At 35.1% G+C, this 18306-nt stretch overlaps 1 long non-coding RNA gene across 1 annotated transcript; it reads left to right on the top strand.

Moving 5' to 3' along the window:
• The first annotated feature begins 5574 nt into the window (after positions 1-5574).
• Positions 5575-10324, top strand: LOC118178790. The gene is made up of 3 exons (XR_004756291.1): positions 5575-7904; positions 8120-8211; positions 9603-10324. It is a non-coding gene; the product is annotated as an uncharacterized LOC118178790 (long non-coding RNA).
• Positions 10325-18306: the final 7982 nt, after the last annotated feature.

Raw genomic sequence — 18306 nt, 5'->3', positions numbered from 1 at the left:
AGAGTTTGCCTCAGAAAATGTTTAGTTTCCAAATTCTTATTGTCTAGAAATGGAGTTTAAGGTGCTCAGGTGCTCAGGAAAGCTCTGTCCATTATATCTTCAAAAGAAATTATAAAGTGAAACTGATTTGAAAGTGCTAAAGTGCTAACTTTCTGTTCAAGATCTTTATTCTCAATGGTAGCAAAAGTTGCAGGGAGATTAAGGGAAAATTCAAAAAAAAAAAAAAAAGTATGAAGTGGAACATGTAGTTTACATAAAAATTTTGATGAAAAATACCAGCCTTCTCAGGTAGATATGTGGCTTAGTCTCATCTTCAAAGCTGTAAAAATAATTTTAGATTCTCTCATATCAATAGTATGAGGCTACCAGCTACACACCAGCTGAGAACCTCTCATAGAATATATGTGTATGAACTGTAAAATTGTTTTCCACAGAACAATGTTTAAAACCTATTGTTTAATGATAAAACAGTGTGTGTGATTCATATTCTGACTTTTGATAGATAATATGCAGTGTAAATTAAATTCCATATTGATTAGCACTTAAAACTTTCATTACTTGGACAAAAATGAATCCTTTTTTGATTTCTTTCTCTCTTTTCCCAAGGCCTGTTGTGTTCAAACTTTATTTTGCAGAAACAATTCATTTGATTTTGTTGGTATACCATACAGCAGAATTTAATACAGCTATAATTAAAGTAAAACAATTGAATTCTGGGCCCCTACATAAAAAACAACTTACCATCTAAATGTTTCAACTGCTGTAGTTATTCATGGTTTTGTGTTCACCCAGTATTGATCATTCATTGCATGAAGTTTAACTTCCATGGCTTTAGTTTAGTTTAGTTGTTTTTTTACTGAGCCTTAACAGAAAGAAATAGTTCACTATGAACTCACAAAATAAAAGGTATTTAAAGGCAGAAAAGCCCTAGAAATTATGACCATGTTAGAATAAACATATATAGCTTATTATCAATGATATAAACCATATATTCACTATAATAAATATAATAATACAATAAATAATGCTTATATTTTAATAAATGAATAAAATCTTTTAAAAAGCAGCCATGATTTCTCATATAGTTAATGAAGTTAGTATAGTATATGAAGTAAGTATATGGTATATAGTATATATATGTATATTATAGTATATATATATAGTATAGTATATATATATAGTATAGTATATATGTAGTGTATAAAGTATAATGAAGTTAGTATAGTATAGTTAATTGCTTGCATAAGAAACAGCATGGGCAGCAGGGCCAGGGAAGTGATTGTCCCCCTGTACTCGGCTCTGGTGAGGCCGCACCTCGAGTACTGCGTTCAGTTTTGGGCCGCTCGCTACAAGAAGGACATGGAGGTGCTTGAGCGAGTCCAGAGAAGGGCTACGAAGCTGGTGAAGGGTCTGGAGAACAAGTCTTATGAGGAGCAGCTGAGGGAGCTGGGACTGTTTAGCCTGGAGAAGAGGAGGCTCAGAGGTGACCTTATTGCACTCTACAGGTACCTCGAGGGAGGCTGTAGCGAGGTGGTGGTTGGTCTATTCTCCCACGTGCCTGGTGACAGGACGAGGGGGAATGGGCTAAAGTTGCACCAGGGGAGGTTTAGGTTGGATCTTAGGAAGAAATTCTTTACTGAACGGGTTGTTAGTCACTGGAATAGGCTGCCCAGGGAAGTGGTGGAGTCACCATCCCTGGAGGTCTTTAAAAGACGTTTAGACGTAGAGCTTAGGGATATGGTTTAGTGGAGGACTTGTTAGTGTTAGGTCAGAGGTTGGACTCGGTGATCTTGGAGGTCTCTTCCAACCTAGACTATTCTGTGATTCTGTGATTCTGTGAAGATATTTTGAATAGAAATATTTATAGGTATATTGAAGGTAATGTTGGAGATAACACTGTAAGGAATTATTCTGCCTTAGCAACAATGGATCTCATTATTGAATATGATGGAGATATCCATTCATGAAAGGATATATGGCACATTGCGTTCAGTGGTTACAAACTGTTTTTGTGGTTGTCACCTCTTTTATTTTGAATTAGACCAGCTGATTAAAGCTCTACTGAAATTGTGTCTTCATATAGAGAATTCTGTCTATTATTATGCTGTTTCATGATAAACATGTATAACCATTTTTATGTGTTTCACCTCAAACCCTCTCAAGCACTTAATCATAGAATCCACTAGATTGGAGAAGACTGTCAGATTATCAAATCCAGCCATTACTTATACAAGGTATCTGTGTCCTTCTACTTCTTCATTATTCTCTCCCACTCTTCCCTTCTCTGCCCTATTTCCCATACTGAGCAGTTTTTTCCTTCTTCTTCCTCCAGAGCCACTGCATTCCTGCGCCTGTGACAGGCAGCGCACTGAATGGCAGATGTGCACAGCAGCCAACTTCTCTGTCAGGGCTGTCCCTCACAGACTGGCACTGCAAAATGTCAGTTTCCTTTGTGCCTCATAACAAGCAAAGAGATGAGAAACTCTTAGCTGAACCCTCTGGACAGGGATATTGATTGCTTTCTCTACTTTTGGTCATTAAACTGCCTTTTCCCACCACTTTTCCTCTCGTAAATCCTAGGACAGTTCAAACAGCAGATTTGTAAATTCAATCAGTTTTTAATGTCTAATGATTAAAATGCTTTGGGGTCTCACTTTCTGGGATGGAAGAGCCCTTCCCTGGAGGGAAGATCATGCTCACAGAAATCATTTCATTAAGTTGTAAAGATTAGAAACATCCCCCTAGTCTATTTAGTATAGAGTTGAAGAAAATGTCTCGTAACTGCTGTTTCAGGACCAGCAAGTTAGGTTTGCGTTGCACATGGTGATGACAGGATTGCCCCCTTGGTGTGGCTCTGCTCTGTGTTATGTGCCGTGCCCACTGATTTTGAGAGCCCCTTAAAGAGCAGAATAGTCCTAAAGACAACTTTTGTAATGAAAACTATTGTAATGAGCAAAAAATCTAGCACTATTATTTGTAGTATTTTCACTTAAAATACAACTTCTCTTTTCTATGTAAGCCCTGTAATAAGGCATGATTTTAGATACTGTTTGTCTTAGATGGGCACTCAGAATATTAGTCTCCTGCAGAGGGTTAGTCCTCTTAGGAAGAAAGTCTGGTAACTTTTCACATCAGAAAACAAAACAAAACAAAACATAAAAACAACTCACAACTCTCATTCTTGTTTAGGACTGGGATGTATCTTAACAAGAAGTCAGGGGCCAGTATTGGTGCAGTGGTAGTACAGAAAGCAAGGAACACAGTCAGAGGAGATTTCTCTCTTTATACTTCAAAGCAAGGCTGCAAATGAGAACAGTCCTCTTCCTTTCATGCAGCAAACAGTTTCTAAATCAGCTGTGGTCATTGCCTTTTCACCCTCTTTGCTGCAATTCTTTTCCTTAGTTGTACGTAGGAAAACCAGTCTGGAGGCTTCCTAAATTAGAACATAGTCTGACCCCATGCACAGAAGACGTGACAGCACAACATAAACTAACCACAAAGTAATGGATAAGACTCAGAAACAATAACTCCCCTCACATTTTGCATTTACAACCAGTACAACACACTGTCAGAAACAAAGAACTGTTTTAAACAGATCATTGGTTTGATCCAGAATCTTCCCAGTAACTCGCAATCTGACTCTAAAATGGTAATACTGTAACATCTGGTCTGGTAAACTCACCTATTGTTGGCATGGCATAAAACCTGCATGTTCTTCCAAATTACTTCCATTATGATGACTTTAAATAAGATTGATAACTAGCATGAGTCATAAAATAATAAGCACTGATTCTAGAAAATATTTTCCAAACATATATCCTATGTATCTTATATAGGTCTGATGAGTATTTCTGTAGGGATCAGAGAACCTGAAGGCATGGGGAAAAACAAACAAACAAACAAAACACAACAACAACAGAAAACAAACAAACAAACAAACAAACAACAACAACAACAACAAAAAAAAAAACACAAGGCAGAAACTGGGAGAATTTGGATGACTTTGGTCAGGAACTTGGATAGGACCAGGTCAACCAGGGCCTGGTGTTGGGAGGATATTATCACTCTAGATTAGAAGACTAAAATCATGTGTGATGTGGTGGCAAAATAAGAAAATTCTTTAAAGGTATCAAAATCTGAGTAATTCTCCCCAAAATTATGAAAAAAATATTTTACATCAAAAAATTGTTTTTCTTTCCTAACAACTTTATGTCTGTTCTTTTCTCTCTAGCCATTCAGGGGAAAAGCTAGAGCAGGCTGAAGGTGAAACTAAACATTTGAAAATTACAATCTCTGTGTTTTTGACTCATAGTGCTTATTATATTTCTATATTTTTCCCTGGTATGTCTGCCCAGAGGAGAAACAGTAATCTGCCTGCTTCATGACAACTGCACTTTAAACATTGCAATGGACCATTTCATTACCAATTGTGTGCACATGTAAGGAAGAGTTCTTTTGTGATGGATCTGAATCTACAGCCTGTCCCTCTCCAGATGAATCTGTGATGGGAGGTAATAAGTGCTGTAGAGTGTGCCTTTACTGGCCAACACAGGCACAAATAACACAAGCAGCCCCTTAGCCACCCACCCAGCGAACTTAAATGTTTTCTAGCAGAAAATATCTGATGAAAGTATTTCAGTGGGAAAAAAACAAAACAAAACAAAACAAAACAAAAAACACAAAAAACCCCTGTCAATAGAACTGAGATGAATTTGCTTCCTTTTGAAAGAGTATATAAAAGAAATCCACTCTTGTCCAAATGCAAGAAAAAAAAAAAGACTTATCTCTTGAAGGGTTTATCTATTCATTTGATTGTCTCTTCTAAGTGAGCTGTAATTAGAGCTAGTCCTCTTCTAACCCTTGTGCTAATGAGGCTTTGCTCACTTCTATTAGTGACAGCAGATTGTATTTTAATAAGGATCCCCTGGTCTGGCATGGCAGGACCTCCAGATAAGGGGAAGGAAAGCAAAAGGAAATGTAAAGAAGTGGAGTTGGCAGGGGGTCCCCTTCTTGCTACAGGGCTCTACAGGAAGGCACTGGCTAACTTTGTCTTGGAACTGTCATTTGTATTAACTTCTAACCCATCACCTTCCCTGGTAGGCTAGCTTTACTCAGTGAAGCGGGATAGATCCTTGGCTTGGCCTCTCTATCCCCTTTTTCAGTAAGCTGAATGCAACACAAAAAGTTCACAGGGAAGCATTTAGGGAGTTGGTGTTAAGGATAGGGTCAAAAAGAGCTTTTAACTCATCTTAACTTTACTGTCCTTTTCCATTTCAACTCTGCCCATCACAGCTTTTGGTTTGCTCAATCATCCATTGCTATAAAACAAAACAAAACAAAATGAAACAAAACAAAACATAACTAATTTGCTCTATACCTGCACTTTTTTTTTTTTTTTTTTTTTTTTTCTTCCTGCTGTTTGAATCTTGGTTGGATGAGAAGTCTTTGGCTGATTTAGCCTTAGTATATGCTAATGCAAAACGGGCATAATTTCTCTGCCATTCAGTAGTTAGCAGGGAAAAGAGAATCAAGCCTTTTTTTTTTTTTTTTTTTTCTTTTTTTTTTTTTTTTTTTTTTCTTTTTGTGTGTAACAGTCATATACCTCAGCCAGAAAAACTCTTTATGATGAAGTCTAATCCTAGAGATAGTGGAGACTGTGACAGATAAACATCTCTCTGTATGCCAGAATTTATAAAAGCATTTCTTTTTTTTAAGTTCCTATCAATGACTTCTCGAAAGCCATAAGCAAAATATATTTCATACTGTTAGTACTTTCAGAGACTACCTTGGGATCTTTCAGACCTCTAGGGACATGATTCTGCTCTGCCTCAGATTACACAGGATTGTTTATTTGTCAGTGAAGTTAATGCAAAACTTTACAATTTTCACTCATTTTGCTATCTATGTCCCCTTTTATGCACATCTGTAAATCTCTTTACCAAAATGTCATGCATTGAGGAATCAATCCAATGGCTTTGTATGAAATACTGAAACGTATTTAAAGGTGTTATTTTCCCCTTTGAATACCATGGTATACTTGGTCATCTTCTTTTCTAGGAGGTCATGTGTTACTGGCCATCTTCCTGGAGGAGATGTTTGGTGATGAAGGTGTTCAATAGACAGTATAGTATCTGGTCAGTCCATTATTGATACTGTAGACAATTAGGATTCATAGGGGTATGAGTTTGTTTATGTTAGCTCATACTCTAGTTCACACTCAGATCATTGGCTGTCCATATTGCCTACGTACTGGCAAGCACATGAGCACAATTTTGATGAAAATTAACTGAGTCCTCTAAGAGAAACTCATTTTGGGAGGGAGTGGAAAGAGAGCTGATATTAAAGTTTTGCCTTTACCTTGTCTACCTTATCCCTCAAGAAGGATAAGACTTCTTTTCAGGTGACATGATCTAGGTTTCTAGGTATTCTAGTAAGCTTCATGAATTCTATAAAATTATACCTCTTTTATCTGTCCTGTCTTTGGCTGTCTCACTACAGAAACCAGTATTCACTTTAGAAACTAGCTCGTTTCTTTCTGGATGATTCTTCTAGGCATGATTTCAAATGGCTGGGACAAAGCTGCCTGAGACACCAAGTAATTGGATGATCTTTCTAAATATCACCTGTCTTCTGGGATCAAAGTCTGCAAATTGTGTTCCTTACCATCAGCATGTGTTCTTAATCCTGGACACTTTTCTGTCCTGAGTTGACTAGCAGATCCACCATCACCTAGCCCTAATGTCCACTGCTGTCCCAGCATAGTGTCCTCTCTTGGGCACCAGCAGAAACCATCTAAGAGCACGAGAAGTCTTAGGGTCATGAGATATGATAGACAATCTTAAACTAGAAGTTTTCTAGGGCCACAGATTATATCTTTTATTGGCAAATAAGAACACATTAAAGTACATGTTGAATTTTTCCTGTTTTCTGTAGCTATTTCGCATGCAGTCTTTTCCTTTTCCTTGGCTTTGCTATTTACCTGTTGTGGCTATTACGTCAAAATGGCACTCTGTGTTTTCTCACTTGGTCTGGCTGCAAGACTGTAAGTCCCATAACAACACAGTTAGCATGTACCATTGACGTGATGCCGCTACATGCAGTTCTTTTGTCCCTTCTGCCAACTCATTCTCTCTCACTTCATTCTTCAAATCCATTTCTCTAGACACCACTGACTCTATCTTGGAAGACAACCAATCACACCTCTGACCATACCATGGCTATTCTCCCCATACACAGTTTCTAGAAATAGTAATTACAGAAGTTACTGTATAGATGGAAAAATCATGAACAGCTGGAGAAGATAGTAAAAAAGAGAAAAAATGGGAAAACTGCCTGTACAACAATCTACATTTTACCCATGGTTGTTATTGAAAATTCCTTTCATGTTTCTGGCATGTGAACAAATTTCATGTGTGAGGTTTTATTTGTTTTGTTTTATCTTTTTCTTTCAGTTGCTTCCACTACTGTATGGACACTGGAGTTACAAGTAATCAGATGCAGTGAAATAACATGGTCACATAATAGCAGTGAATCTATGACAATGTTGCAGCCTTCAATAAAGGCTCTGAATGTCTCAATATTTTTTACATCCTCAACCCTACAGTGTTTTTTTTTTTTTTTTTTTTTTTAACATTGTCTTCATCTTACAGTTGAGGAACAGATAACAATTTCCAAAATGATTTAGATGTTGTTCTAATGGCAGAAGAAAGTTTAACCTCCCATAATTGCCTAGTGGAATTACCAGACCTCACTTATCTGGTCAAGTTGGTCACATGAGCATATATCTATCAAGTAAAAGTGGTAAGTAAGCACCTAAGAAAAGGTCAGAATTAGCTATCTGAGCACAGAGTTAAATGGAGCACATAATCAACACTGAAGCAATCGATCAACTATTGATTCAAAAGGTAATTTAGTACGTTTACTTCAGTCACATGCAAGAAAAAAGACCTGATGCAATTGCAGATACAGTGACACCTTGTCTTTTTTTTGAAAATTTGGTAGATAAATGAGTGAAAAAGCAGATATATATACCTACATATAATTATACAGCTTTAGCAACTGATCTTCTCAACAGGCCAGTAATATGTTCCTACTTCCCTTCCCCCACCCCATTCTACAGGGCTCTTGAACTATGAACTTCCGGCTGAAGCTAAAGACATATCAGCCTTTTGTCTCTTTGTTATCTGCCTTACAGCATATCTTTTTACTCTGGTGAGTTATTTAAAGAGCTTGATATAGTTCAGTTTGCTACCTTTCTGTTTAGAGATCATATCAACATTAATGTCCATGCCTGGTGTCTCATTTACTAATGGGCTGAAAGCACAGTTCAGGAAATTTATTCAGCTGTTCCAGAAAAAAGGGAATTTCTATCACTATGAGAAACAGTACAGTCATATTCAGGCTATAGTCCTCACTCATTATTGTCTGTCCTGGTCCCAAAGATGAGGATTCATGAGCTGAGGGGATGAAGACTACCTGCATCAGTGATATATGGGTGTCAGAAGAAGGTGTCACTTCTTGCTGTATTAGAGAAATTCCTGCCAGTGAGTTTGACGTGCTTTTTTTCCATAAAGAGAGTGATGTAAACTACAACTCGTTGTAAAGAAAAAGTTGTTCCAACTTCTGACAAGAGAAAATGTCCCAACCACTTACACAGAAGCAAGGTCAATACTGATATTTCTTTCCTTACATTTTAATACATACTTCAATACTGTTATTGTTCTAAATATTATAAAACATTCTCCTTAGATTTTAAGTTCTTAAAATAATTGTTTTTATGTTGTAGAAGATGAAATCATACCTTATAATTACCAAGTTTCCTTTGACACTTGTGTATTCAAAAGAGATACTAAAGAATATATGTGTCCGTATATGTGATAGTTACCGTCTAACTTGAAAATAATGTCACTCAAATATGTATATTTAGTTATATTTAGAATAACCAAAGGTAGCATTTATTCTTTTGAATTCCTGTCCACTTTTCCAGCTTTCTTAAAAAGCAGAGATTTCATTCTCCAAATCTTATGTTGTATGAGTCAGTGAAGTCTCAGTCTTTTATTTTTGTTAGTTATGTACAGGATAAAAAATATTCTTGGAAAATAATAATGCTTTATTGGAAAAGAACAAAAATCTATTTTTAGACTAATAACTCTTAAATTTTTTCTCAATTAAAGTGTCACAAATGAAGTTTTGTATTTTGGTCTGTGTAACATTCTTTCTGATGATTCTTTAAAGATTTTATATAGAATTTAAAGTACTATTGAAGAATCCCTAATAACATGATCATAGGAAATTTTAAATATATAATTTTTAGCCTTTACTTTTACTTTAGAATTCCTCTTCATAGTAACTAATAAATGCTGTAAAATAATATATTTATTTACTACATTTTCATTTGGGTGAATCAATAAAACCTGAATCTGAAAAATGTATAATTTTCAAATTATGAGAAGTCATCATTATATTTTGTATTCAGGTGTAGAGATAACCAAAAAAATTTGACAAGCAAACTGCAAAGTCCTTACCATCAAAGACTTCTTGCCCTTTGGTCAAAGTTGTGTGATTTCTTAAGTATGTTTTTTGTAACACTTGTTCTTTTCCAGAAAGACAAAAGAAGGTAACAATGAAGATCTTTGAAAAATCATTTATCAGGCTACAAGACCCCTGGCGTGTTGAACAAGGAAGAAATCAAACAAGAAAGGAGGTAACTTCTGCCCCAATGGATCCCAGATCCAAAATCTTCTTTGTAAACATAGGCTTTCATTTACTACAACTGAATCATAAAGTGACAAGTTTTCCCCTAGAATTTAGCCTAAAGCCTCTTCTGATCGGATTAACTTAGTTGTATTCAGTGGCAGACCTGGATTAACCTCTAAGAAACACTGTATTGTTTCTCTTCATTGCATATATCCCCATGTCTCCTATTATCTTCTCTTTACTTCAGACAAAGTGATACAAAGTTTAATCCATGATAAGATTTTTTTTTTTTTTTTTTTTTTTTTTTTAGTTTTGGCTATCTGTTAAGAAGACTTCTTTGACAGTTATTTCCCCTTTTAATGCAAACAGCCCATCCAAACAGAAAGCCTTATCAATAGAAATTGTTTATCTGAAACACTGAAGGGACAGCAGGAGAAGTGCAATTATTTTATGGGTTGCAGGGACAAAACTGCCAGTGCTAAATCCATTGTCCCTTTTTGTAAACAAACTGAACTCTTGTAACCAAATAGAAAACATTCATGTATGTATCGAATGCATAGTTCTTGTGATAGACCTACTACTATATTGTATTTTGCAGTGAAAGAGTTTACTGTAAAGTTTTACCAACACAAAAGAACTTCTTTAAATAATTTATTTATTTTATTTATTCAGTAAAAGCTTTTCTAAAGCTTTTTCTTTAAAAATGCTGTGTCAGCAATTGTTTCTGTGACAGGAAAACTAAGGAATACAACTATAAATTGGATATGGGAAGGGATTGGAAGGGAATGGCATTACTTATGTACCTGCCTAACCATCTACTTACTAGAAATAATAGACTTAGAAATAACATAACATGGGGCACATTTATGGTTTGTATAACACAGCTGTATTTGTTCAGTGATGATTTATATGAATATTAATATAGGACTTGTTCCATCATTGCTACCAATACATGTTGATGTAATATAACTTAATAGCAAGCCCAGCTCTTTTTCAGCAAACACCTAAGATCCAAGGAAGCTTCACTGGCCTCATCACATGAGTTTTCCTAAGGTCTCTTCAAAGAAGTGTTCTTCATGGGGAAGAGTTAGGGCTAAACAGAGATAATCCTGTCAAGACTTTAAGATGTTTTCAGAAACTCAAATCAGGACACAGTACAGCAGATTATCCCCTGGCCTTTCACCTCCAAGGTAAGCACACGTGGTATTGAGAGACAATAGATTTTAAAATGTGTACATTAGAAGTTTCTGAACTGACTGGTATTAACTATATTCCCACAAATGTTTCCTTCAGCCTTTGGATGGCAGTGTTATACACCTGGCACAGACTGACTGCATTTCCACAGACTTTCTGATGCCCTCCCATAACTTCATAAAAGAGGGACTTATTTTTTTTTCTGTTTAGATTTTTTTTTTTTTCCTAATAAAATGTCTTCATATTTTCCTTTAAAACAACAACAACAAACAAAGAGAAACTTATTGTTGCTTTCAGGTTTAATTTCTAGAACTGAAAATAAAATGTTTGGGAGCATGGTGAGGCTGTAATCTCTGTTTTCTCAAAACTTTATTTTTGACAAAAATATTTTGTCAGAGTTTTTTAAACTACCAGTAACTCTTAGTCTGAGTATACTAACAGACTTTATAAAGAGTATCTCTGGAGATCTAGTACAGGAAAATCCTTCTGAAGCTCAAAATGCAACATAGCAATGTCTCTTGTTCGTAACATTTCAAGATCTTTATTGTCATTTGATCACTCCTATTATTTCTATACTACTTACAAAAATTCTGGAAGTAGATGATGCAGAATTTGATTACATAGCTTACACAGGGAGGGCTGGGTAAAACTGGAACAAAATATATATTTTGTACCAGAATTGTGAATTCTGTCATGATTCATCCTTCAGCATAGTGTACTCCCTCAACCAGTTCTGTTCAGGGACATCATAAGACTTTTGGGCCTTTGGTAAATGTTTGAACATGGAGAACTCTAGCTGAGAAACATATTTCTGCCTGAGCTTTGGGAGGTCATCTTTCCTGAAGAACAATGAATCTACTGGACTTACTCAGAAAACAGGGTAGAAACAAGATGAAGTTATTATCACTGGCAGAGTGGTGGAGATGAACAGGATGAAAGTAAATAAGCATGAAGAGGTAAAATTGTACAAACTTTTGATATTATAATGAAACAGTGTCAGTACAGCATAGTGAAAAGAAGAAAAACACATCACACTTCCAGGGTGGTGGATGTGCTGATTATCTGATAAACTGATCTCAGTTTGCAGGGACTGAGTGGAGAAATAACTACCCCAGGTCATGGTGCTGTAGACATCAAGGTGTGACATAATGATAGGTTGGACTGAAAATGGCAAAGTGAAAGAAACTGTTGCAGGGATGCTGAGAAAAAGGATGGGTAACTGGATTTGGATACTATATGTAATCTTTTCAGGTGTGACGTTATCATTACAAAATGTGTGAAAATCCTCTCCTTCATTGAAAGATTTTTTTTGTTTGTTGATTTGGCATCCAGCCCTTCTGTCTCTTTCATGTCAGCTAAAAAAGGAATTAAATAACCATGCAAATTTATGAAGATGCCTCAGAGATGTCTCTACACTGCAGCTTGTATCTTCATGCAGAAATTATAGTACTTCTGTACTTCACTTTTCTTCAAGGGTCATGCTATTCAGCTTGTTAATAGGGTTTTCCTGAATTGCGCTGTTGCTAATACCAATTCACATGTCATTAAAATTAATAAAAATAAATTTATGAAAAAAAATCATAAAAGTCTACTAGACCCAAACTTATAGAAACCCTGCTGCATAAAATTTCTAACACTAAGATTACTAGAATTTAAGATGGAATATCAGAGTAAATAATGTATTATCCTAAACACAGTATTATATATTAGCGGACATTATGTTAGCTTAGGCCATTGATTTGATCCAGTCTGGCTTCTCTTATTTTCTTAGTCAAAAAGCACATCATTATGTATATATTATAATCCATCCAGCTAGTCTGGTCACTTAGAGAAGTATAGGTATTGTCTGAATTTATTTTGTGATATGTCTCTTTTTTCTACAGTCTCTTGCTCCTGCTATTGATCACTGTATTTGTAGAATGATTATGTGGAGCTGAAAAATTAACACCGGTTTACTACTAATTACTACTCAGTTATTAAATTGATTTTCCAATGTGTCCAGCACTCTTGACCTGATACGTGTTGATTAATGCTTAATGTGGAACATACACAAGTTACATTGTTTTTACATAATACAGATTTTCAAGATCTTAAAGTTCTTCAGTATTTTGCTGGATCAGCAGCCTAGATTTTCTGTTTGGATTTTCTGTTTGGAAATTAAATTCTGTTGTTTTTTTTTTAAGCATTTTGTTGGTTTAGGGGCCAGAATGCACCTATTTTACTGTATCAGTCTTTCAGTTACCACGGCAAGTATGGTACAGAAACTTTCAAAAACAACTGTCTGAAAGTATTCCTAAGCTTGTTACTGACACCACCAAATATCCAAGTCTTTCTGAATTTCAGCATTCTGAAACATACATCTGGAACAGCACTCAAAAATATCCCCTGGGGTTAAAAATATTGTTTTGCGAATTGAGTGTTCCTATCAGTAAGTCACTCTACCTAAAATTGGAAGTCCTGTATATGTGAGTTGGAGAGAAGCTATGAAAAAATGTTGGAAATGTATTCATCCTCCACAGTGAATTAATGTTTCTGAGCATTTCTTCTGAGCCATTGAGAATACTGAGTTCCCATTGTAGGTTTTGAAGGAGGAACAACTTTAACAAATATTGAATGAAATCATATTTGAAATGAATACGTTGTGGAGGCCTTTGAAGATGGTATGTAAAAATGTGAAAAACAGTCATAACTGTTACACAGTAAAAAGTCATATAAAGGTAGCAATGACTTTTCTCATTAATCTTATTAAAATATGAAATATATTGCTCATATCGACAGAACTTACCAGTGCAGGTTCTTTACAAGAAGTTTCTTTTAATGGTATTTAAAACTATACAGTTTCCAAATGATACTCCTCTAAGCAGTTAAGAATGTCTATAAAGCAGAATTTTGCTCCCAATCCAATTGCATTTTTTTTCTCATTTGCATTCCTATTTATGTATAGCTTTCTTTAGCCCTTTGTAAATTTCCTAATTAATTACATACAAAAAAATAACAGAAACAATATACTTAGCCTTATCTGGTGTTCATCGTGCCTTTCACCCTCCTCCTTCCCTTTTACCCAGAAAAGTGACTTCAGAAAGAAAGCTACTGTTGTCTTTATACCATCATTAACTATACTTATAATCAGATGAAAAATAATGTACTTCAGGAAGAAGTGTAGATATTTCCACCCAAGCAACAAATCACTCTTGTGACCTATAAAAGACTGAAGAGCATATTTCCATTAGATCTCATCATTTACTAGTTCAGTAGACATTAGCAGGGAGTTGTCCTGCTGGATGCATTCTACCCAGGCAGTGAACATTAATCTATAGCATGCACTCCTGATCTTTACGGTAGTTACTACTTCATAGATTTATGGTAAACATAAATAACAGACACAAAATAAACGTGAAAGGCTTCTTATTCAATTTAATGATGGACATTAAAGGCACAAGAATTTGACATCTCACATCCATCTGGTAACAGAAGATTAATGCTAAGTTCAGTGAGAGAACAGCAAATTTGAATTATTTTAGTTTTACAGAAAGACTTGCTGTCTGTAACGATCTCTGAATTAGTAGTTTGAAAAACTTAAAACTCATTCAAAAAATCTCACAATAATTGAGAAAAATACCCACTATTTTTGATAGTAGAAATGATTCACACAGAGAACATTACACTTGATTATAAAAATTATACAGCAACATCTTCCTCATCTGTAAATCAGTATAGAAGTGTAAAATCATATGAACATTGAAACGTCATACTGTTATCCTACATTGCGGTGAAATCAGTCACATATATATGGGATTTCCAGAGGCATTCACTGATGTGCAGTCTGTGTATCTGTAGCTAGGTGGGTTCAGGAAAGGAATCAGGAAATATCCATATTTATGGAAATCATATATCAATACATGCTACACATTAGTAAAAGTGTACAGTTTATAAAATAATACATTGCAGCAATAAAGGTTTTCTGATAACCAAAATGATGAGCTTTGATTTTACAGCCTTATCTGAGATGAAATTTGTTTTAATTGCAGTACGATAAACATAAATTTTATACTAGTATTATTACTGGGGATATGACTTTGTATTGCTACAACTGTAGCAATACAAATGTGATTATAATGTATGTGTGTATATTTGTCTACTACACTGTGCCTTCACAAATCTTTTTGGTGTCCAGACTAGTTGGCTCTTGTTCCCTATGCATGATCCAGTGTTCAGTCAGAGTTGAAGAGGAATTTAATCATGCAGAAGTCAATTTTGTGGGATAATGTAGAAGTGTAGCACAGGCTGTTGTTATCAGACTAAATATGTTTATATCAGTATAGATTGATGAATGAAATATCTTCTTTCTTTCCTTCTCTCCCTAGGCCCTCTTCCCTCCCCCATCCAAAAAAATAAAATTCTAAGAGGCAGGCTTATTCCATTCTGGGGATGACCTAAAGTAAAATTTCTCACTCATGGATTACAACCTGTTGTTTTCTGAATAAAGTGAAAGGAAAAATGCACTTATAAAGGTAAATATTTCTTAAAAGGCATTTTGTTTTGTCCTTTTATCTGGTATAGCAATGATCCACATTTAGGATTTATCTCATAGTGAGTTTGGTTTTTCTTCCCTTTTCTTTGTCCAAAAGACTAAACCTATACATTTGCCTGCCCAAAGAGAGTGCTATTACATATCTTATGTGCAGTCTAGTTATCGCCTCCAACTCAGCCTTATTTTCCGAACACACCCCAGCATGTTAGATTATTATATTATTTTTTTACTGTCCCATTCCTTCTGCTTTTGAATAAATTTGGTCTAGGTGGAAGCTTAGCATTGAATTTCTCTTTACCCCTTTAATACATGAGTGTTTCCTTTGGAGTGATGCTTATTACCATATGTATCTGTCTCTGACCATATGCTACAGAGATAGTAGAGAGATAGAAGAGAGTGTTGATGAATGCATAGAAGGACAGGGGTGGTTGGGAAAGTGAAGAACTCAGGTTTCACAGGCAGGGTCTGAAAGAATGGAAGGGTAAAAGAAGCCATTAAAAAAAATTGAAAAAAAAAAGGAAATGGAAAATGAGAAGATGGAAAAAAAGTCAGTCTGTCTCTGCCCAGTCTCTTTCCAGCTCTGAGCAAATCTCCCTTGAGCCTCTGCATAAAACCTGACAGATCTGTATATCTGCCAAGACAGATGGAAGTTATTGGATGCATAATTAAAAAAAATAAAAATTTAAAAACAATGTAAGTAAAATGCAAAAATAAGCACAGATAAGCATGAATGCTACTACTTTGGGCCCTATGTCTGAAAAGAACCTTGTATTTTTGTATCTACGCACACCATGAATAGACCCTTTGACATTTATGGAACTAATATCAAGCATTCAGATACCTTTCTTGCAGGTCCATGGTCTTACATTGCACATAGAATAGAGATCAATCTTGCAAAATCATAAACTGGTCTGGATTCTATTTTCATTTCAGTGGAACATCCAAACTATAAGCGATTTTACAGAAAATTCAGCTTCAGTGCTTCTTTGGTATGATTAATTCTAATATGATATGTATGATTAATTCTAATGTGATATGTATATATTCTTTTTCAGCAGAATACTTACCCAGGAGTCATGTCCACAGAATCATTGCATTTCAAAGAAAAAAACAGATACATTTTTGCATGTGTAATAACAATCCTATAGGTTGCTTAGACAAGGGATGTGAATTAGTGTTGTACTTATAATAATACAACACTGGTTTGGATATCTGTTGGTATGTATGTTCAACCTCTCTTCAAACCGTTTTCCCCTTCCCTGGGTAAAGGAGGTAATCATGAAGACAATACACAAAAGGTACCACAACCATGTGAACTTAATGCTATATGAATGAGTATAAGCCCATACCTACATTGTAAGGTTGCTTGTAAGGTAGCTTTACAGGTGCCCCTTTGTACATTTGTGATTTTTTTTCTTTTTTTTGATTGGCAGCACTAGGAACTTTGTGACACGAAACTGAGAAGTAAATTTTAGGTACAAATGAACATGTTAGGTGTGTATTTGAATGAAGGTGTTTGATCTACTACTGTATGAAATGGGAATTAGGAATGCTTTAGGTGGGCTTACTACTTTCCTCTATGTCATCAGGAGTTTCTGGTGGCAAACAGATGAATAGATCCCTGCTTCCTGAAAATGGTTAAATAATTCCTGGTATGATACATTCTTCAATGATATGCATATTCTAATTAAGTTAGGACTGTTAAATAAATAAATAAATAAATAAATAAATTTGCATCTGGAAGAAGTAGGTTTTTGTAGTCATGAATATTGGCTGAACATGACTTGTAGAGAAAGGTAATATACCCTATTACATAAAATGGTATAGTTGGAAAAATTAGGTAAGATTTCAGGTAAACACACTCCTTCAGGTCTAAACAACTTCAAAAAGCAAAACTACAAAGCTAAAAACAGAATTCTATTCATCATATCTCCCCTGTTATTTCAGGGGAGTGCGATGTTATTGCACTTACTGTATTTATAATAATTTTATTTAGCTCCACTCATATACTTTGTCCTGCCTGAAGGGAGAAAAATCAGCCAAATTTAGGTCAGTTTTATTCACCACTGAAACATTAGTTAAATGAGAGGAAGTGCACGAACATGGTTAGTAATATTAAGCTGATCCATTATTAGAGGAGATAATTTGAGGGTAAAGTGCCAGCAATCCTAAAGTGAGTACTTATTAAGCTGTGGTTAGCAAAGTGCTAATAACATATGTAAACTTTCTAAATACTACCTTGGCTGTAACATCCACTTCTTTTGTGATTTAAACATAAGTTTGTGCAGGCACAAGTCTAGCAATATTCTGCAATGTTCAAATGTCTTAGATGTGTTTGGGTGGGGTAAAGGTGTTGGTGGCTTCATTTAATCATACCAGTTATTAAGGTTGGTGATTTTAGATTATTAGTTGTCTTGCATAGCCATACCATAAAACCTGAACAATAGAATCAGGTAGAAATGGATGAAGTCATTCTGTTCTTTCAGTAATCCCAAGAGCTTCCTAAACTTATTTCCATTTGTCATAGAAGGGTCTATCCTATTTTGGTATATATTGTATACACCAATTTTGAAAAGTCCTTCAGTTTCTTTTGGTCAGCAAACCCCAAAATTAAATTGAGTTATGAATGTAGAGTTATATTATTTCATTTAAATGTGGAGTTGTAACATTTCATTTAAAGAATCTTCATGTAACAATTAAGAAATCCACTTTTTTTTTTTTTTTTTTTTTTTTTTTTTTTTTTTTTCCCCTCACAAATTCCTATGTTTTCATGAAGGTTTCTTTCTTTACTCAGTAGTGTATTGAAAGGAATGAAAACTGGGCCATAAAGTTTACTTAGAAGTTTATGTATATATTGTTTATATAGTTATATATAAATTAGATAT

Source organism: Oxyura jamaicensis, chromosome 1, assembly GCF_011077185.1.
Source record: "Oxyura jamaicensis isolate SHBP4307 breed ruddy duck chromosome 1, BPBGC_Ojam_1.0, whole genome shotgun sequence".
Classification (NCBI taxonomy): Eukaryota; Metazoa; Chordata; class Aves; order Anseriformes; family Anatidae; genus Oxyura; species Oxyura jamaicensis.
Note: the sequence above shows the minus strand (reverse complement) of the source record. Positions and strands in the feature narration are given on the sequence as shown.